General features: G+C 36.2%; 1 long non-coding RNA gene across 7 annotated transcripts in view; it reads left to right on the plus strand.

Annotated features, from left to right (window-relative positions):
* LOC110311497 overlaps nucleotides 1-20527 on the plus strand; it is a 458615-nt gene that overhangs the window by 193340 nt on the left and 244748 nt on the right. For all 7 annotated transcript variants that reach the window (XR_003835132.1, XR_003835133.1, XR_003835131.1 and 4 more), the window contains one exon: nucleotides 11147-11194. This is a non-coding gene — a long non-coding RNA (uncharacterized LOC110311497). The remainder of the gene's footprint in view (nucleotides 1-11146; nucleotides 11195-20527) is intronic.

The following is a 20527-nucleotide window of genomic DNA, read 5'->3' on the forward strand; positions in this document are numbered from 1 at the left end:
ATTTATTTAGGTAGATAAACATATCTTTATCCCTTTACACTGCCTCTATCAACAGTAATATAACGGACAGGTGTGCTCGAGCATACCTACATTTACTATATATGATCTGGAGAACAAGGGAGAAGGATCAAAAGTTTGAGACATTCTCAAAAAACAAAGAGAGAAAACAGTTATATCTTTCAATATTCAATTGTCAAATCAGAACTCAATAATGATCTGGTAACAAGATTCTAAAAACAGACAGACACCTTTAAAATGGGTAGCCCATCCTCACCTCACTACGTTTTTGTCTTAGAAAGCTGAAATGATGACTCTTTTTAAGCAGTGTGTGATTATCTATAGCATATCATTTAATTTTAGGAATTTTATCTCATGTTTTCACCTCATTTGCATCTTAAGTTAGACTTCTTAGAAATAAACAACATTTCAATAATTATGAATTGTGGAATTCATCTTTGTTATTTGACTGACTTTTACATACTAAATGCCTGGGAATAGGCTAGAAGCCCAATGTCTCAGGATGGATGTCTGGAAAGATTAGATATCTGGAGAGCTAATAAAGAACTGAGACTCCTGACTGGATTCAGTTCTTAAGTTGGAGAGCACTGAGTTTCATGATGACAGGTCTTGAAAGGTATCTGGGCAACTACTGTGAATATCCATGGGGTATGTATAGGGTGGCTATAATTTACCTTCCCAAAATATGCACTCTGAACACTAAGCACTTCTACTCATATGCTGTGAAGATGTAGGTACATAACATTGGTGGCCATTGGGAATTAAAGATGATTTTACCCATGATTTCGACTTTTATATAACTCATGGTATGGTGCATAGACAGCTTGTGTGTCCTTCTAGCATTAGAGAAAACCAACTGGATAGACTTTTCTTCCTTGAAATCAATCTGCACATTGATATTAGGTATTCCCAGAATTATCCATGTTTCCTCTCAGAATCCCATAGATTTCTCCAGATTGTATGACCAATGCTTCACAGGTGTTGATCCATCAGAGAGAGAGATCACAATCTCAAATGTGATGATAAGCAGGAGAGTGGGGGGAGACAAGACTGGAATCCCCAGTGACGCCTTCAATAAAGAGCAAGAGAAGAATTATAGAAATTAATTGATTCTACTCATATTCATGAGCACATGGGATAAGCTTCATGAGGCAGAAATTCTTAAAGGATACCTTCCACTCACCATAAGGCAAACATGAACTCTAAGCATAATTAGAATTGGTACCAGAATTCAATTTAGATGCTATGGGGTATATGTGTGTGTGTGTGTGTGTGTGTGTGTGTGTGTGTGTGTGTGTGTGTGTGTGTGTGCAGGGGGTAAGTGTTTGAATACTTACTGGATGACTGTTGTAGTTTGAAAAAAAATCAGCTGAAGATATTTATATGATATTCTGCCATTTCTGTGGTCAATATAAACTCATGAGAGGCTTTATGTTAAAAGCCTGCAAATTAATGAAGCAGAAGGAAGGTCAAATAAGATGAAATACTGGGAAGAAGTTAAACAAGATAAAATGTCACAATCATGTCACGAGGGATGGCCAACTTCTGTAACATTCCATAACTTTAGAGCTGTCTCTTGTGAGGCTATGCCGGGGCCTAGCAAACGCATAAGTGGATGCTCACAGTCAGCTATTGGATAGATCACAGGGCCCCCAATGGAGGAGCTAGAGAAAGTACCCAAGGAGCTAAAGGTATCTGCAATCCTATAGGTGGAACAACAATATGAACTAACCAGTACCCCGGAGCTCGTGTCTCTAGCTGCATATGCAGCAGAAGATGACCTAGTCAGCCATCAGTGGAAAGAGAGGCCCCTTGGTCTTGCAAACTTTATATGCCCCAGTACAGGGGAACAACAGGGTCAAGAAGTGGGAGTGGGTGGGTAGGGGAGTGGATGGGTGAGCGTGTGGGGGACTTTGGGGATAGCATTGGAAATGTAAATGAAATAAATACCCAATTAAAAAAAAGAATGTGTTAACTTTTAATATTCCACAAAATCACTGTAATGAATCTAATTTTATGGATATTAAATAAATAAAACATTTAGAAGGAAAAAAAAAGAATAAGTCTTATAGGAAATTCCAGAGGTGGTTCTTAGGAAATATAAAGGCATAGTTAAAGTCATTACATTTAATTCTGCTAAACTGATCACCCTTCTGTCTGAGGATGATGACTGCTGACTGCACAAAATGCTAACTGAAAGTTCAAGGCCACAGAACTGTGCTGTTCACCCAAGAGACCACCCTGACCATGGCATAAAGCCCTCTAACGCTTTTAACGAAGACTGTATGTTTATGTTTATGTTTATGTGTGTGTGTGTGTGTGTGTGTGTGTGTGTGTATTTTAAAGTATTCATTGAGTTTAAGAATAATGCCTGCATAAAATAAATGTGATGTGTGTAGGAAAAAAGGTATATTGCAAATGCTGTACAATTTCAGAACTGGAAGTCATCTTCTCTGTGCTTTAAAACCTAGTATTCTTCTGTTCAAAAAGCATTGCCCAGGTTTGAAAACGCCTCAGTGAATGGTACTTACACATGAAAGCTTTTCAGATGATATGTTTGCTGTCAAGCATTGAATGAGCATACTCATACTTGAGATATTTTTATATACAGTGTGAATTTATAAGCCTTATTATCATCCCATTAGAGTTGTTTTAGCATATTTACTCTCTTATTTTCATTTTTACTAAGATAGAAAAATAATGAAAAATAGGTGGGGATATGAAAAATCTTAAAATATCTACAGAAATATTGATGCTGTAGAGCTATAATAATTGAGCATGAAACTCTACTCTGGACTACCAAAAAAACATTTAGTCTTAACTTTTATAACTTCAAAATCAAAATACCTCCTTCCCTGTGAAAGAGAAAAGAAACACTTCTCCCTTTTAATGTAGGAATGAGGCAGGTGTGTGCCATGTTTACGAGTCCTGTGTACTGGCTTCTAGTAATTAATGCTTTTTTTATTAACTTATGTTCAAAAAGCTATTCCCCTTAATTAGCAAAACTCAACTTTCCTGTTTGTGCTGTTTCAAATCCATTCCACACACATATTGAACATGCCCATTTATGCATGTTGACTTCATAATGCTAATATATGTTAAAGTAAGCATTTCTCAATTACTCCCTTTAACCAATGGAGTACAACTATTTTGTTTTCTATATTACTTTATGTACCCTGTGGGATTCATTTTTCTCCATAGCTAAATGATTGAATTCATAGTCCTTAATTCTCAAAAGACTGCTCAAATTTGTTTTAATGTTTTTGTAAAGCCTATTTCTCTGGATTTTTTTTTCTTGAAGCACCATTTCATGTTACTAAAATCTATTCCTTTCTAATACATTTTTCTCATCATATACTTGGCATAAATCATAATATTATTTAATGATGCATAGAATTCTTTGTAAAACATTATTTAAACTATAGTAATTACAGTTAGACAATATGACTGACATTTATAAGAAGACTTTATTCTTTAGATAATAGACATTTCTAGACAACGGCTCTTCGATTTTTATAAATATCCTTGTGTGTGTTGTACTATGCGGAGGAGTATCTGGCATGGTCTGTGTCCTTACAGGACAGCAGAATTATAGTTTCATATAAACTAAACCATTAATTTTAATTCTTCACCTAAGAGGCATTAAGTGTGGGATGCATCACAGTGGTAGAGTGCTTGTCTAGCATACCCCAGCCCTAAGTTGGATTGCCAACTCTGAAAAGAATAAAAATACATCTAGAAATTCATCTAGAAACACTGTTCATGTTCAAAACTGAGGTGAGAGAGCAAAACTCAGGAGTGGAGTCTGAGATTCTGCAGTTCTAATAAATCCAGAGAGGACAATAGTGCTGGTGGCCTGTGGCCAGACTTAGCATACCAAGGATCAAGATGAGACCTGGTCCCTGACTCTACTCTCAAATCAGAGTAAACCCTTCCAGTCTAATCCTATTCCTCATGGATAAGTCACTGGAATCCCTGTCGTTGTTCCTGACTTCTTACAGAAGTGGTTTGTGCTTTGTTTTAAATCAACTAGAACACTGTATGTCATAAAATAATGTAAGAGAGATAAGGTAGCAAGACATTTTGAGATTCATACTTTCAATACGACATACCATAAGAATAACATAATTTCTATTGAAACCTGCCTACCTATCTTAAATTGATAAACTCAGGATTAAGGTAATATCTTAATAGTTATTAAGTTATCATCATCATCATCATTTTCTTTTTTCTTTTCTTTTTTTTTTTTTTTTTGAGATAGGGTTTCTCCATGTAATAGCTCTAGCTCTCCTAGATCTCAGATAGGACTCACTTTGTAGACCCAACTGCTTCTGCTTTCTTAGTGTCAGGATTAAAGGTGTGTGCACCGCACCCAACAATAGTTATTATTTTTTATTCTCTCTTTGCTAATTCATTCAGTATTTCATTCAACAGACATCTATTGTATATCTACCATTCACAGTTCAATGTGTTAGCTGTGGCCGACACAACTGACTCATTCCACTTACATTTTCCCAATCCTCTCAAATAATTTCATTCATTTACTTAGTGGTAATTCCACTTCTTCCATATTTCTTCCTTCTTCAAAAGTGGCAGAAATTCAAAGGTTTCCATTTGGTTTATTGGAACCAGTAGCATTTAATCAGATCATGGGATTGACCAGCCAACCTGGATAAATGAATGTACTCTAGATTGACCAGCCAACCTGGATAAATGAATGTACTCTAGATTTAGTGAGAAACTGCATAAAAAAAGAGGGAAAAATAACAGAGGAATAGCCCCAATATCAGCCTTTGACCTCTGTACACACACCTCCATGAACTTATGTTCACACCCTCAGGGACACACACACACACACAGACACACAGACACAGACACAGACACACAGACACAGACACACAGACACACACACACACAGACACACAGACACACACACACACACACACACACACACACACACACACAGACACACACACACACACACACACACACACACACACATTCCAGGCACTCCTTGTGCCCTGAGCACTAGCTATGCTTTATTTGGGGAAAACAAGGATCCAAGAGTATCTTAAAAGTTGATGCTGGGATCGGCCTCCCTGTCAAAAGACAATCTTAAGGCTAGCTTGTAGAACAAAATCTATATCAATTGTCCTGGAGGGTTCTGAGCTCTGTATATCAGAATACATAGCGAACTCAAAGTAATCTTTGGCCAGTTTTGTCTAAGACAGTATCTGTCAGTGGACACAGTATAGGGGAGGCTAGGCCTGGCTCACTACTTAACCAGTCTTCTACACTTAGAGAAGACTTTTCTGTGAGAGTTAGCTCTTCTCGATAATGAGAAATAATGACCTCAGATTCTGTTCTCAAAGCTTATGGACAGAGATAAATATAGCCAGTTAATCTGTGATTGCCGATACTGAAAGTTTCATGCCTTGTACAAAATGTGAATTTCTCCATGTTATTTTTCCACATATTACCCTATGTCTGTTTGGTGTAGGGGCTAGAATATATTCTGTCCCTCCTCTGTATGAAATATGACTCACTTAGAGGATGCATTAACAGTTGATTTTTTTCACCACTTCTTCTAGAACAACCTAAAATCACTCACAAAGATGCAGCTCTTCTTTTATCCCTCCATGAGTTTCTCTCCATGTAGGACTTTACTACCTAACACAACCCTTCTGATAGTTTAATGAACACTTCCTGAGATGTCCATCACCCATGAGGCACTACCCTTGCCATGGGCCATCTTGTCTCCTCTTTCATTTGCTTCATGACACTTTTCATTACCTGGAAGCACCACCTTTGCTTATTTGCTTGTATATTGTGTGCCTCTTTAGTCGATACAACTTTATTACTTCATTATGTTATAGACACTGTCGTGGGAATTAGCTATGAAACTGAGTCAATGAGTATGCCCTTAAGGAGACAGTCTCTAATAAATATTGATAACAGTAACAATCTATATGTATACTTAGGTGCCAAGAGGCAAATATGCTGTGAAGAAAAATGAATCAAGCTGAAGGATTAAACCCTGAAGGTTATTGTGGCTTTTTGTATTTCATGTTAGGGATAGATTTTCCTTCTTAGGTGATATTTATTCAAAGGCCAAGATGAAAAATAAAATAGGTAGCTGAAGAAAAATGTGTCACTAACATGGAGAACTGGGGGTGCAAAGCCTATGACATGAGGTATATTTGGTAAGTTCAAAGATGAGAGAGAGAGAGAGAGAGAGAGAGAGAGAGAGAGAGAGAGAGAGAGAGAGAGAGAGAGAGAGAGAGAGAGAGAGATCATGGTGGTTTCAGTGCAGTAAGCCAGGTATGGGTAGTAGATGATAACAGGATGGATCTAGATACCTGTCTGTGGGCTTTGAACTTTGGTCAAGATCTAAGACCTTATTCTAAGTCCATGGAAATATGTTGGGCACTGTATTAGCATCATCGGATCCAGGTCGCCTTGGCTGCTGGGTGGTGATGAAGAGTTTCTTAGATGCACGGGATAAATGAGGGGCAATCAGTGGATGCTTGGCTCCTCTACTCATCTCACCAAGAGCTCCCTCCCTTCCCCACTTTCTCCTTTCTCTCTTTCTACATCTTTTGGTGCCTCCTGTTTGCTCTCCTCCTCCTCTTCCTCCTCCTGTCTTCTTCCTTCTCTTTACCTTTTCTTTTCTTTCCTTCCCTTTCCCATGTGTCACAGTTTAAAATTATTTAGTTGTTTATCATACATTTTTGTTAGAAAGTGATTAAACTCTGTTGAAAAAAATTAAAGGTAACATAAGCTCTGCCGAATGATGAAGGAAACTATTAAGAAAACATTTCTTAACTGAATAGTGCAGAAAAAGAATCAAGCTTGGTTTCTAGGGTTTGGGTATTCAGTCAATGAAGGAATGGTCATCACTCAGAATTGCTGAAATATCTTCAAATAAAAAGATTTGGAGAATAAACATGAGGCTGATGTTGGGTGTGTGCTGTGTTTTTCCAAGCGGAGATGCTGAATAGGATGTTGGATACATGCGTCTCACTTTGAGAAAAGAAAACTATATTGTACTGCAGATCTCAATTAGGAACAGTCTTTGAAAAGAATGGGGCTCTCCTTGTTCTCTGTAATTGAAAATGGGGGACCAATGGCATGCCTGGTTTTCAAGGCTCTCAGGCAGAACAAGGAGGTACTGTCCACACTGCCACTGGGGTTTCTTGAGATCAAAACAGATATTCTTTTGTTAGTTTTTACTTTTACTTTTAATTTTACGTTGACTTTTAATGGAGACTGGGTTTCACAAGGTAATCCGTGCTGGTTTTGACTTACTAGGCAGAAGAGCCTAAACTGAGACTAAGCTCTTAGCAATTCTCCAACCTCAGCTCCCAAGAGCTGGGATTATAGATTTGATGTGAGCCAGTATGCCTGGGTCCTTGATACATTTATTATTCATAGAAGAATTACAGCATGTAAATAAAGTCTGCTGTAGGCTGCATCCTTTTCTTGATCTCTCCCAGGTCTAGTTAATGGTCATGCTTTCTGACACTAACCAGCCAGCACATCACTGCTCATATTGTGGTCTCACAATTCAAGGACTGTGGTTCAGAATTAAGTGGGTACATTTTAAAATGTAGGATCCTGTATTAAAATATCAGACATAGTAAATCATAAGAATAGTCATGGTTCTGGGGTCTTACTTGCAATCGTTTTTTAAATGGTTCACTGCCATTTATCTGCATAAAGGATTTGGCCTTGTGTTGTAGTGTTTCAATATAAAGTAGAATATTTTCCCACACTTTTATAAACATATTTGAGTGCAAGAGTTTAATGGTTGTTCATATCATTTATTTATTTGAATTGCCCTGCTCATATTCTGGATTACTAGAATATATTTATTCTCAGTGAAATAGATTTTAATCCCCTTTAAAAAGAAAGTCAAACTTTATTGTTTTGCTTTTCCTCAAAAATATAATTTTAGGATATGCACAACTTTAGGAGAAACTATTCAAAACATAAAAGAGAGAAAGAAAGAAAGAAAGAAAGAAAGAAAGAAAGAAAGAAAGAAAGAAAGAAAGAAAGAAAGAGGAGAGAAAGGAAGAAAAGAGAAGAGAAGAAAAGAAAAAAGTAAAAAGAAAGATGGAAAGAAAGAAAGAAACCTTAAGTTGTGAATAATGAATTACAATGCACTTAAAGTATCAAATATTAGTGATTTCCTATTTGGGGCACATGACACAGTCGTGTTCCATTTTCCAGCCATCATATGATTTAAATAGACAGAAAAATGATTGTGGCCAAGCAGTGTGGTGCTATAGCCAGAACATTTAGTTGCCTGTGTTTCTTCTTACTTGAGACTTTTTCCATATTTGACGTGGCAGCTCCCCTGTGCTTCTCCTTGACCAGGCTGCTGCGAGTGATAACACTCTCTTTCCAGCCAATAAGGGGCATTTAGAGTAACGGTAGAACACTCTTTTGTAATTTTAGCTTGTTGATACAAGGTGATGGAGAGAAATGTTTCTTATTTATGGTGCCAAACATGATAGAACCAAGAGTGTGTATCTCTGAAGTAGCTGAAATTGGCTGTTGAAACAGAATGGATTTAGAATTTTTTTTTAATTAAGACATTTAAAATTAATCTAAGTTTAAGTTCCAGTTAATTGAAAGAAGCCTTTCAATCATTAGGTTTCCTAACAAAGTGGAGCACCTGACCCGGAGTGGGCTTCTCTTCCATTCAGAAAGCAGATAATTGAACTTGCATAAGCTTTTTTTTTTTTCTTTCACTTTCAACAAATTAGGAATGTTTGTTGTTATTTTGGATATTGACAATAAAGAGGTGGGAGTCCTATGCATTTCCTAATACAGTTCACTACTGCAAAGTTTAGCAAATTAAAATAAAAATCAAAACTAACTAAAAATGAAATTGTAAGCTAATTGCCACAAGGGTCTTGATTTTTGTTTTGTTTTGTTTTGTTTTTCTTTTCAAACAATCACATGCCTAAGAAAATCTCCAGGAGCAGTGATGTGGAGGAAGATGTTATTCTCTGTTCTTTGACACATGGACTATGGCCATGTGTCTTAGAACAATGATTTGCTGCAGAAGAAATTCAATGAGTCTGCTGGAGTTAGCAGATGAAGTTTAATCCAAGCAAATGAAATGTCACTAACGAATCAGATAGATTCTAGACCCATAACTTCTAAGATGTCAGTCTTAGCCTAATGCTGCTATTTCCAACAGTTTGGTCAAATAGTCAAGAATCAATTGCCCCAGATCTCTAGTCAATCATCACTTGCCTAATCAGTGAATAGTTATCTACAATGATCGTTTGTAACTTACCAGACTCCCACATACAGTTTCATAGGACAGTGTTAAGGCACTGCAGTGTAATTTTCAAATCACGAAATTGGAATCTGAGCTAATATGAAAAGTGGATCATTGATTAGTGTTCTACAGAGATTAACTTTTCTAGCATGCAGATTAAAGATAAACTAATATACTGAAGACTCCACTCAAGGAGCCTTTAAAAGTAAATTATAGGCACTTAGAGTCACTTAAGCATTTTGGGTTATTTCCCCCTGTGTCCTTTTAGGGACACAAAACCAATGAAGACAATAGCATTGTCTTTCATAAATGTAAATGTCTGTGTACTTGACTGTACAATGATTTATTATCAGGGTTTAGTATCAGCTTGTGGCTTTAAGAAGACCAATAATTATTTTTACATGAGATAATGAGATTAACTGAGTTGAGTGACTGGAACTCCTGTCAAGGTAGAAAGAAACAAACAACTTCACACACATGACTCTGCCCTCCACACATGTACTGTGGCACGGGCACACCTACAGTCACATTCAGGCAAGCTCATACATGTTCACACAATAGCAATAGAGTAAAGAAAAATATTAAGGAAATTACTTATTCACTCAACAACAACAATATATTCTATATATGCATATGAGTATACATGTAATTGAATCTTTATATGTTTTCAGTAAATTAAAAAAATAGACCATGTTAACTTGAAATGAAAATGTTGAAATATTGGGTTATAATTTTCCATTCCACTGTTCTGTATTTTCATGGTCTGGATAGTAGCCTTACTTAATGTTTGAGTTTCCAAAAATTATGCCAACTCTGGATGAATTAGGTCAACAGAGGAAAACATGCTTTCGACTGCCTACATTAACATTCTGCTGTCTGAAAAACTGGACTAGGTCGTCAATCATCTTGTTAGTGTTTGCCACTTACAACAGAGTCCGAATGTGATCTTTAAAATCCCCAAATCTTCACTTCATTTAAAAATTATTCTAATTTTGATGTTCATCAAAAAGGGAAATGCACAATAGATTGCCAAGTTCAAAACTATTATGAAGAAAAAGTTGAATTAAAATTTTTTTAGCTTGTCATAAGTACCTTACAATCTAAGGGTCTGACTCAAATTTTACATTCTATACAGACTTATGGGTAAATAATTTTGGATGAATATGAAAGAAAATAAGGGTAGAAAGAAATTAGTTAGAAAATATGTAAAAGTATTTTTAATTAAAACTTATTTTAAAAGCTGAAAAATGAGCTTGAAACAATGAATTTAAAATTGCAATTTAACATATTAGATTTTCATATTTTAATTCAAAATTCTGTTTTAAACGTAGTCTTTCATTAGTAAATCAATAATTCCTGTGACTGAGAAAGTATTCATATGTTTACAGACATTGAACAAATTGATATATGGAATTCTATGCATTCATCCACACACCAATAATTCATTTCTAAAATCATTTTTCCATTTAATAAACAGTAATCATGGAAACAGAAATACAATTTGGCTTCATAGAAACCTAACTGTGGTGTTTAATTTGTATTCTTAGGAATTTTGATGTTTATCAGTCATGTATTTTCAGACTTAAGAAGCGAATGGTCAATGTGTTAAATTTTAGTAGCAGAGAAACCTTTTGATGTATTTTACAGGTGTGTTTATCTTCAGGGTCCTAAGTCTTGCAGATGTTAAAAGTGCAACTTTTAACTGGAATCAGAATGTTGTTTTAGTAAGGAATCTTTAGTTTTAAGTCCTGTTTTGCGAATAAATGTGAACACACTAGATACTGGCTCAGGAGTATTCTTACGGCTGATAATATTTATTCCTTTTCTGTTCAGGTACTGATTATTAAGGTGACTCTATGAAAGGATCACTCCAAAATGACAGTAAGTCTTAAATATTTGGTAGTTCTTTAATTTAATTTGCTAGTTCTGTAATTTAATGCAGCATTGTCAATACACATATACTCCATTGGGTGGCTTTTCCTATTCTAATTTTTTAGGTCTGTATAGGATGCAAAAATTGAACCAGACCCTAGACTATAAGGTACTTATGACAAGCTGAACCATTTTGAGTCAACTTTCATTTATAATAGTTTTGAATTTAGCCACCTGCGGTGCGGCCTTCTTTTTGAAGAATGTCAATAAAAGTAATTACTGTTCTGTTCAATGTTCGTTTTCCCTGAAAGCTTTATTTTCCTTTTGGAATAAATGGTTTCAAAATCAGTGACATTAAAGCGACACCAAGGAATTGTTTCCCTCCACTGTGTCAGAAGAGCTACTAATTAAACTTAATAAAGTTTGATGATAGCGGTCCTTTCTGTATTGATATTCAAGACTCTTCTTAGTGTCTATAAGATGCTTACAATTAATCTTCACACACTGCTATTGTTTGTTTGTTTGTTTGTTTTTGGTTTTTTTGAATCATGACTCCCAATTTTCTTATAATTTATAACAAAAGTGACTTCTGGAAAGGACAGATTATATATATATTATCATATATATGACAAACGTCAGAATGATAGATATGATAGATAATTCACATAGATAGATATGATGCTATATATATATATAGACATAGATAGATAGATAGATAGATAGATAGATAGATAGATAGATAGCTATGATAGAAATGATAGATGATTAATAGAAGAAGAAAGGAAGAGGAAAGAGGGAGGCAAAAAGAAAGAGATTGAGAAAGGGAAAATCTCAGGTACAATAGATGGTAAAATGTTACATTTTTTATTCGTGCTGGAAAATAGTTAGGGCCTACAAGTGTGAATAAGTACTTTACCAGAGAATTATATTCCCATTGCAAATATCAAATTTTTTCTTCTTAACCATTAAAATAACTTAAATGTGTGCTTTGGCTGAATTGACCTTTACTTTTATTAAATGCTGTTTTATTTAAACAAATTTATGTCCACTCTTGACATTAAAATATTATTTTCATTCATAAAATATCTTACCAAAATATACTTAATGATTTACTCAAAAGGGAGAAAAACAATGTCAAATAAAAAGCAGACAGTAAACTTAAATATATGGACATGTGCATATATGTATGTATTAAGCTTCAATGAAACATAATAAAATATCATTTAAATGTTTTACAGATATGTAATTCTATGTTATAGCCAACATAATTTGGAACAATTTTTAAAGAATCATAAAAGTATAAAAGTAAATTGCTTAAGTATATACAAATATTTAAATATAATCAAATATAACTATATATAAATATATATAATTAATCCTTCATAAAACTCAAAATAGACATAGCCAGGTGTGGTGGAACACACTTTTGATCCCAGAATTCGGGAAGCAGAGACAGACATCTCAGAGTTTAAGGCCAGTCTATGAATCAAGTCCAGAATCTGTCTCTAAGAGCCAGAAATAAAAGAAAGAAAGAGAGAAACAGAGAGGGGGCAGTGAGCACATAACACAAGCCAGTTCTTCTTTTGGTCATCTTTATGTTGGGGAGCCTGTGACAGAGTATGGCATGTGCCACTTTGCATCAATACCATGGAGCACTTCTAAGCTCAGAAAGAATTATACAAATTTACACATCTCTCGTCCCCAGAGAAGATGTACACTTCTTCATGTGGTTTGTTCTTGTAAACAGAGCATAAAACGCAATGCATCTCATCTTGATTCTCATAGTGGCTTTTCAGATTAATACATACACGTGAACTTCATAATAGCACCCTGTCTACTCCATGTGCTTCTGCCACATAGAGTAGAGAAATGACAAAGAAATGCAAAACCCATGGAGGTTCTAATTCTAAGTGTAATAGCCACAAGCAAATGACCAATATCTGTAATAAGCCCAGGAATTATGAATCAAGTTGTAAGGAGAGAATATCTTCTCTCTGCTATATGGGCCAGTGTGATGGATCTCCGTACACTTTGTTGATCCTGCAGTGGAACACATGATGCTTTGTTCTAGTGGGAATGTGTTGACACGCTTACCAGGGGAAAAAAATCACATGACTATGTCACATTAGAAAGCAATAAGCTGGAGAATTTGCCTCACAATCTTTTATTTCTGGCTCATGGAACATTCCAGATGGGTACTATGAGGCCCATGCATAGGTGTGGGGTCAGAGCAGAAACAGACTAATCAAAGGGATTACCTATGGGAACAGAATTCAAGGGAGCAAGCATGATAACATCATAAATAATATTGCTTAGTAAAAAGTACCAAAAGTATTGTCTAGCTTAACATGTCTGTCATTAACACACACACACACACACACACACACACACACACATATATATATATATATATATATATATATATAGTATTAACATAATACCAATGCATTGTACTATACATTCAACCACTACATTTATTTAATAGTAATATATTGATATTTAATCTTTTAATTTTTATATGATATGATAAATGCACAAAAATACGTTGATATTCTATACCTATCATACTATGAGTACATTTAGTCTTTATAGTCTTCAGTTGTGCATACAAGAAACAAACCTCATGGAGTCTGTTAATGTTTCAGATCATGTGTTCATGAAGCTTTTTCAGAGTAGGGTTTAGCAGACTGTGTATATTGTAGTTAGCTTTGAACCTAAAGCCAAGGCAAGAGATGAGGATCAAGCAGACTTCGTTTCCCTGAAACATGAAGGCAAAGTTGACACAAACAAGCCAGTTTCAAGCATCAATATTTTTTAAACACTTACTACAAACCAGATTCTTATCTAAACATTACGGTTTTAGCATTAAATAAAAGACCAGGAAACAAGTTTTTACATGTATGTGAGAAGTGAAGAGAAAGTAGAGAACAGACATTAAATTAAAAATACCAAACACATATTTTGATAAGTTGAATATGTAAAGAAAATAAATAAAATGAATAAGAGACTAGGGGTAGAGTGTATCATTATATTGGTTGGGAAAAAGGTTTTGAAATTGGTAGTAGCTGAGAAGAAGCCTGCTAGTAGAAGGAGAATATGTTGTGACTGTTATCCTGAAAGGAACATTTCAGGCAGAGGGAAGACAGGAATGATGCAATTATTTTGTACAGAAATACAGAGGCGGTGAGAAAAGGTGAGCCCCTGTTGTGTCATGGCAAAAACCATGTTCCTTCATTTTATTACATTTATTCATTTCTGTTTGAGATTGTGTGTGTGTGTGTACATGTGCGTGTGCAGGTGTGCTTGCATGTGTATGTGTGTGCATGCGTGTGCGCAGGTGTATGCAGACCTGTGTCATCAAACTGGAATAATGGTGAGTTTGTGGAAGTCATAGGACCTCTTGTAGGATTTGATGTTCTTCCCCATCTTGTGGGTTCAGTGGATCAAATGTAGGCTGTCAGGCTTGGTGGCAAGCTCTTTTACCTGCTGAGTCATATTTTTTTCTGGTCCAGAACTATTGAGTGTTAGTTAAAAGAGAAGCCATTCAAGGCATTTGGTCGAAGTAAATGAAATGGCTTACATTTTAAAGGTTTCCCTATGTTAGATAAAAAGTGCCGGAAGGAGGTTGAGAAGTTATAGTAGTTCCTCAGAGAACAGATGTGTTTATAGTAGATGCTTATAAGCAGAAAGAACTACAGGGAGCAATTTTAATTTAACTTTTTTTTATTGGATATTTTCTTTATTTACATTTCAAATGTTATCCCCTTTCCAGGTTTCTCTTCCTCCCAGAAACATCCTATCACATCCTCCCTCCACCCACCCACTACCACCTCCATTCCCTTACACTGGGGCATCTAAGACCAAGCACCTCTCCTCCCATTGATGCATGACAAGGCCATCCTCTGCTACATATGCAGCTGGAGCCATGTGTACTTCTTTGTTGATGGCTTAGTCCCTGGGAATTCTGGGAAGTCTGTTTGGTTGATATTGTTGTTCTTCCTATGGGCTTGCAAACCCCTTCAACTCCTTCAGTTCTTTCTCTAACTCCTCTAGTGGGAACCCCACGCTCAGTCCAATGGTTGGCTGTGAACATCTGTCTCTGTATTTCTAAGGCTCTGGCAGGGCCTCTCAGGAGACAGCCATATCAGGCTCCTTTCAGCATGCACTTCTTGACATCCACAATAGTGTCTGAGTTTGGTAACTGTATATGGGATAAATTCTCAGGTGGGACAGTCTCTGAGTGGCCTTTCCTTCAGTCTCTGCTCCACACTTTATCTCCATATTTGCCTCTGTGATTATTTTGTAATACTCCTTCTTAGAAGGAGGACAAAATACTCTCAGGAGTTAATTTAACTTTTAAAATAATAGTTTTCTTCTTTTAAAGTTTCGCACACATAATGCCTATTGGTCATCTCTAATTGCCACTCTCTCTTCCACTTCCTATAGTACACCCAGCTGTCTGCTCTCAAACTTTACATTCTCCTTTTTATTGTTACTATTAATAGTCCGGTGAGTTTACTTACTGATGGCCATATAATGAACGCTCATGGGAGTATGAGCAATCCACCCACTGCCGTATCCTTAAAGAATAATGACCCTTCCTTCTTTGGTACCCATCAACAAGACCCGTTCCTCGTCTTTGATAGAACTGTGATCTTGAGCAGGTAATTGAAGTTGTTGTGTTCCTGTGAGTTTCTGTGTGGGACTGTCATTTACCACAGCCCTGAGTAAAACATGGATTCTTTAGTACCGTGCTGGTGTCTGGCAAGTTCACTGTAAATGCTGAGTTCTAGCCTCTTCCTCTTCAGCCTTGTTACTATTGTTTTCATGATCAAAGTTATAATGGAAGCCTCAGGGAAAATATCAGCACTTTGGATGCAGAAAAGTATTTGGAAACTAGTCCTCTGTGAGCTCTGCAGGCATACACAACTGCTTCTTTGGTTTTATTGAAACTCACATACTTTAAACAACTTTCATGAAGTACAGGAGTTCAGGAGTGTTTCCTTGTTATTATCTTTTATTGCGGGTGTGATATTTTTGTTGGTTTTTGTCTTGTTTGCTTGCCTTTGTTTTGGCCTGGAAATGTGATGTATATTGTTCATTTCTAACTCGAGTGTCAAGTAATGATTTATGTTCTTAAATACATTATTTTGTGAACAAAGGGATAAAGCCAAAGAGACAAGCTGTTCTTGGAATTTTTTCTTTTAGGTCTGGCACCTGAATGTTAGTAGCTTAGAAATTTTCATATGTTTTTGTTTCTACACTATGTGTTAAGTGAAAAGAAAAAAAATATGAAACCATTCAAAACTATTATCATTGTCCTGAAAAACGTAATGAGTCTTCATACTTACTTTAATAAGTATCTCCAGTTTAATCATAAATGAGTATGTAGGTCTGTGTCCAAGCCCGAGAGAGAAGAGAACTGAAGCTATGGCTAGTCTCCGAGGAGAGGTGGCCATCCACTAACTGGTTTGATACTGAACTCATCTTGGATTTTAGCTGCAAACACAACTGGGAAAGTTGAGTTTGAGAAGTACCAACACTTTCAGCCTGTATCATTTCAGACTGCATTGACTGTGTCAGTATTGATGCACACCTATCCAGAAATACATCTTTCATGGAATAATTCTAAAAGTAAATAAATTCTCATGAAAATTGATGTGACACATTCCAAACAGAGTGGAGTCGTCAGACACAGAAATGTAAATTCAGGCCTATCCCTCAATGGCCCAGAACTTACATGCCTTCAGATTTTTGTCAATCTGAAAACTACTTCATTTAGCCATTCATGCTCTTCCTCAGTATGTAAACAATCCTAAGCTGTCTAGCATACCATATGTAAGCCTACCTAGATACTGTCAGACTGTGTAACACTACAGTGCCCACTCGCCGGACTGTCAAGGTTGAATCTCTAGACCCTGCTTTGTTGTACTATAGGTTTTTTTTTCTTACTGCATAGCCCTAAATACAAACCAAACACATCATCCTTGATAGCTACATAAATAAAATAATAGTTTTTGGAAATGTAGAAATCATTGTCTTGGATGAGCCAAGGCAACCTAGGTTGGACTTTGTGCAAACCTTTTCAAGTTGGATTGGACTCAGTTTCCCAGTTCGCGCTATGGAGCTGTTGCTTTAGGATCCATCCCACTTCCCAACCATCTGTTTCTTCTAGGGATCCGTCTAGAGCAGGGCAGCTTACAGCATGGTCAAGGTGTCAGGCACTTATGAGTCATTCCAGGTACCCACCATAAAAGAGAAGCACAAGGACAGAGTGTCAGCATCTAGAAATGTGTATACACCTCTCTTGACTTTGTGATTTTGTACCTATTGACTCAAATAATACACTATGGGTGTCTTCATATCTAATATATATATATCTATATATTTGCTCTTTATATCTCGTTAGATATAAAAGTATCAGTAAATGACCACTGTGACAGAGATAGGGGCGCCTCATGGTCAGAGGAGCATTGAGTTTGCACTTTCCAGTGTCGTATGGGTCATTGCAGGGCAGATCTGCTCAACACTAACATGTGTGTCTCAATTCCTGGAGCATTGAGAACGACAATGAGGTTGCATAATTATATTCGCAAAGGAACCTACAGTTAGATTAAGAACCTTTTCTTCCCTTTCCTTAAGAAAATGGCTAAATATTCACATGGAAACCCTCAGAATAGCGAGCAGCCATATTTGAACGCTAAGGAGGATAGAATTGAATTTGTAGGTGCTAGAATCCTACATCCTTTTATTCGAAGTCGTGTGTTCCCTCCTACTGTTTGGCTTGATGGGGCATTTTCTTATGGTGCTCATAGAGAATTTATGAGGGAGGTACCTAATAAAATACGAAATTGTCTATCCAATATGATTTTCCATGAAAATTCTGAACACTTGCACTTTGAAATTGTGTATGTATGCTCTCGTTAAAAAGTGAAAGGTCTTAAATCCACAGTAATGAATTTCTTTCAATATTTATGCTGAGAGCCTACTTGTAGTAAACAGCCATCTATTTTCAAGCTCTTAACCAGAGAAAATAGCCTGTTCTCATAGTTAGGAGCAGGACATGCAAACAAGACTTTTTAACCTTCAAAACCTCGCAAAGTGTAATTTGAACACGATGGCAATAAAAAGTTAATTTATCTCTAAGTCATTGTTGCTTCTTTTAGAACCAGAAGCTCCTAAGACCTCACCCACACAGACTCTTTGTTTTCCTGTGCCGGGGACAAGCAGGAACATGCTTTGTATTATTAAATTGTTGTTACTGCCCTCTAGTGGCAACAACGAATCCTTGTTCTTATTCCACCTCTGTCTGAGCCATGGAAATTCAGGACATAAAGAGCAAGCCAGAGCTTGTGTATCGCAGGGAGTTCTATAGCAACCACAACCTCATATCGTCTAATTCAGGAGCCTGTTCAATGAATAAGCTAAGCCCGCGTATGGAGACAAAGGGGTGGAGGTTTCATCCATGTATCTGATTGACATGTCTTGTGAAGACGCACCAAATTCAAATATTATTTTTCAAAGGACACAGTTCTCTCTTTGCATGCTTGAATGCAGGTGGTTTACCGTATGCTTAAAAAACTGACTCTCGAAGATTTAAGATAGTGTAGACCGGATGTGCTCAAAAGTTACAATGTATACTTAATGTCGGGGATCTATCAGGATTCGGGGCTGCAAGAGCTAGAATTCCTACCTCACTGATGGTGATGATCTCTGGCTGTTCACGGTCAGCCATAGTTTGACTACATAGAACCTTGGGTAGTTTATCAGAGAAATCTCAGAAATGAAGACCGTTCATAGATACATTTTTATTGTGCAATTAACTCATAATATGAGGAAGTATTCCTTTTAATTGGTGAAAAAATATCTGTTTGCTCCCCACCTTGTATGTAACCTCGGAGGAAACTAAGCAATCTGAAGCTTTGACATCATCACTTGTGTATACACGCATAGCATCATTAGTACACTTGCACAGTCAGAGGAGTGTTCATGGTTCCTATAAGAAGTAAATGACCTGAAATAAAACGTATTTATATGTTAAAAGAAAGTAATTACAGTTTTGCATGACATATAGGACATAGTGAGCACTAAATGTCAGCATTGCCAATAAGTATCGCAGAGTAAATTTATAGGCACATATAAGCATGTGCTCTGGAAAGTTTCCTTCAGTACAGAGACAATTTTGACATTTCCATAAAAGAAACTTAATATATGAACCCATGAAAGGTGTTACCTTGAGGTTTGACCGAAGGATAAAATAAATAGGAAGTTGGAGAATGATTCTGTAATAAAATTCAGTTGAGTGTGGGAAACATGAAGAATGATATTAAAGAAAAGCTGGGATTATTTACCTTTCTCTTTTACTATGGCCTTGAACCAAGAGCAGATGGGAAGGGAAATGTGTAGAGTTTAACATCCAATTCACATCATGTCACAGCACATATAAACCATATGAACATGAAAGGGCGAAAACCCCGGGTAAACTTAATAAGGTTTTGAGCATTCTGTGGAGGAAATGGACCATAAAATATCTATTGTTTCGCAAACAAATCATATTGCACATGCTTGCATTCTGTCATCATTGTGCCATCAATAATTTTATGTAGTTTGAAAGCTGTGTGGTGTCTATAGTTCGTGATAAATTATTAAAGTGAGAGATATGTTCATAAGTGTAAAGTTTTAAGTAAAAGAAAAAGGTTGATAATGTAGTTGGAAGAAAAGGCATTGCATTAACCTGAAAACATTCTTTTTCATACAGTTGGTCTCTAAGTTTGTATGAGTTGATACTTCAATTTTGAAACTAAAGTTTAATGCTTTCTCTGGAGTGCACTAAATTTCAATTTATCGTGTATTGCTACTGAACTTTCAGAGTAACATGTAACATGTTAGAAAGATTTCAAAAGAAAGAGCTGCTGTAACTAACCTAAGTTGGTATTGATAACTAAACATGTGCGCTGTCAATAAAATGTTTTAATTCTCTTTCTGAAAATTCTTCCTTCTTAAGGTGTTTTATAAATGAAAGTAATTTCTATAACTCTGCAGTTTTGGTAACCAGACTTGCATGTTTAGAAGAAGAACAGCAGGAAGATTTGAAGCCAGTGCTGTCTATCAAGCACAGGCTGCACAATGCAGTCTATGAATACGATTATTAGACTTTATTTAATGGACGATGGAATTCAGACTGATGCAGTAATAAAAGGATGAAGGAATTGCTGAATTCTGTACCTAAAAATGCATTTCTAGTGTCTCATAGCAACAAAAGCCTGACATTTGGGGCATATACACAAAAGGGAATTGAGAACCATATACTTGCACATTTACATTCATAGCAGCATTATTTAC

The sequence above is a fragment of the Mus caroli genome, chromosome 16 (assembly GCF_900094665.2).
Source record: "Mus caroli chromosome 16, CAROLI_EIJ_v1.1, whole genome shotgun sequence".
In the NCBI taxonomy this organism is placed as follows: Eukaryota; Metazoa; Chordata; class Mammalia; order Rodentia; family Muridae; genus Mus; species Mus caroli.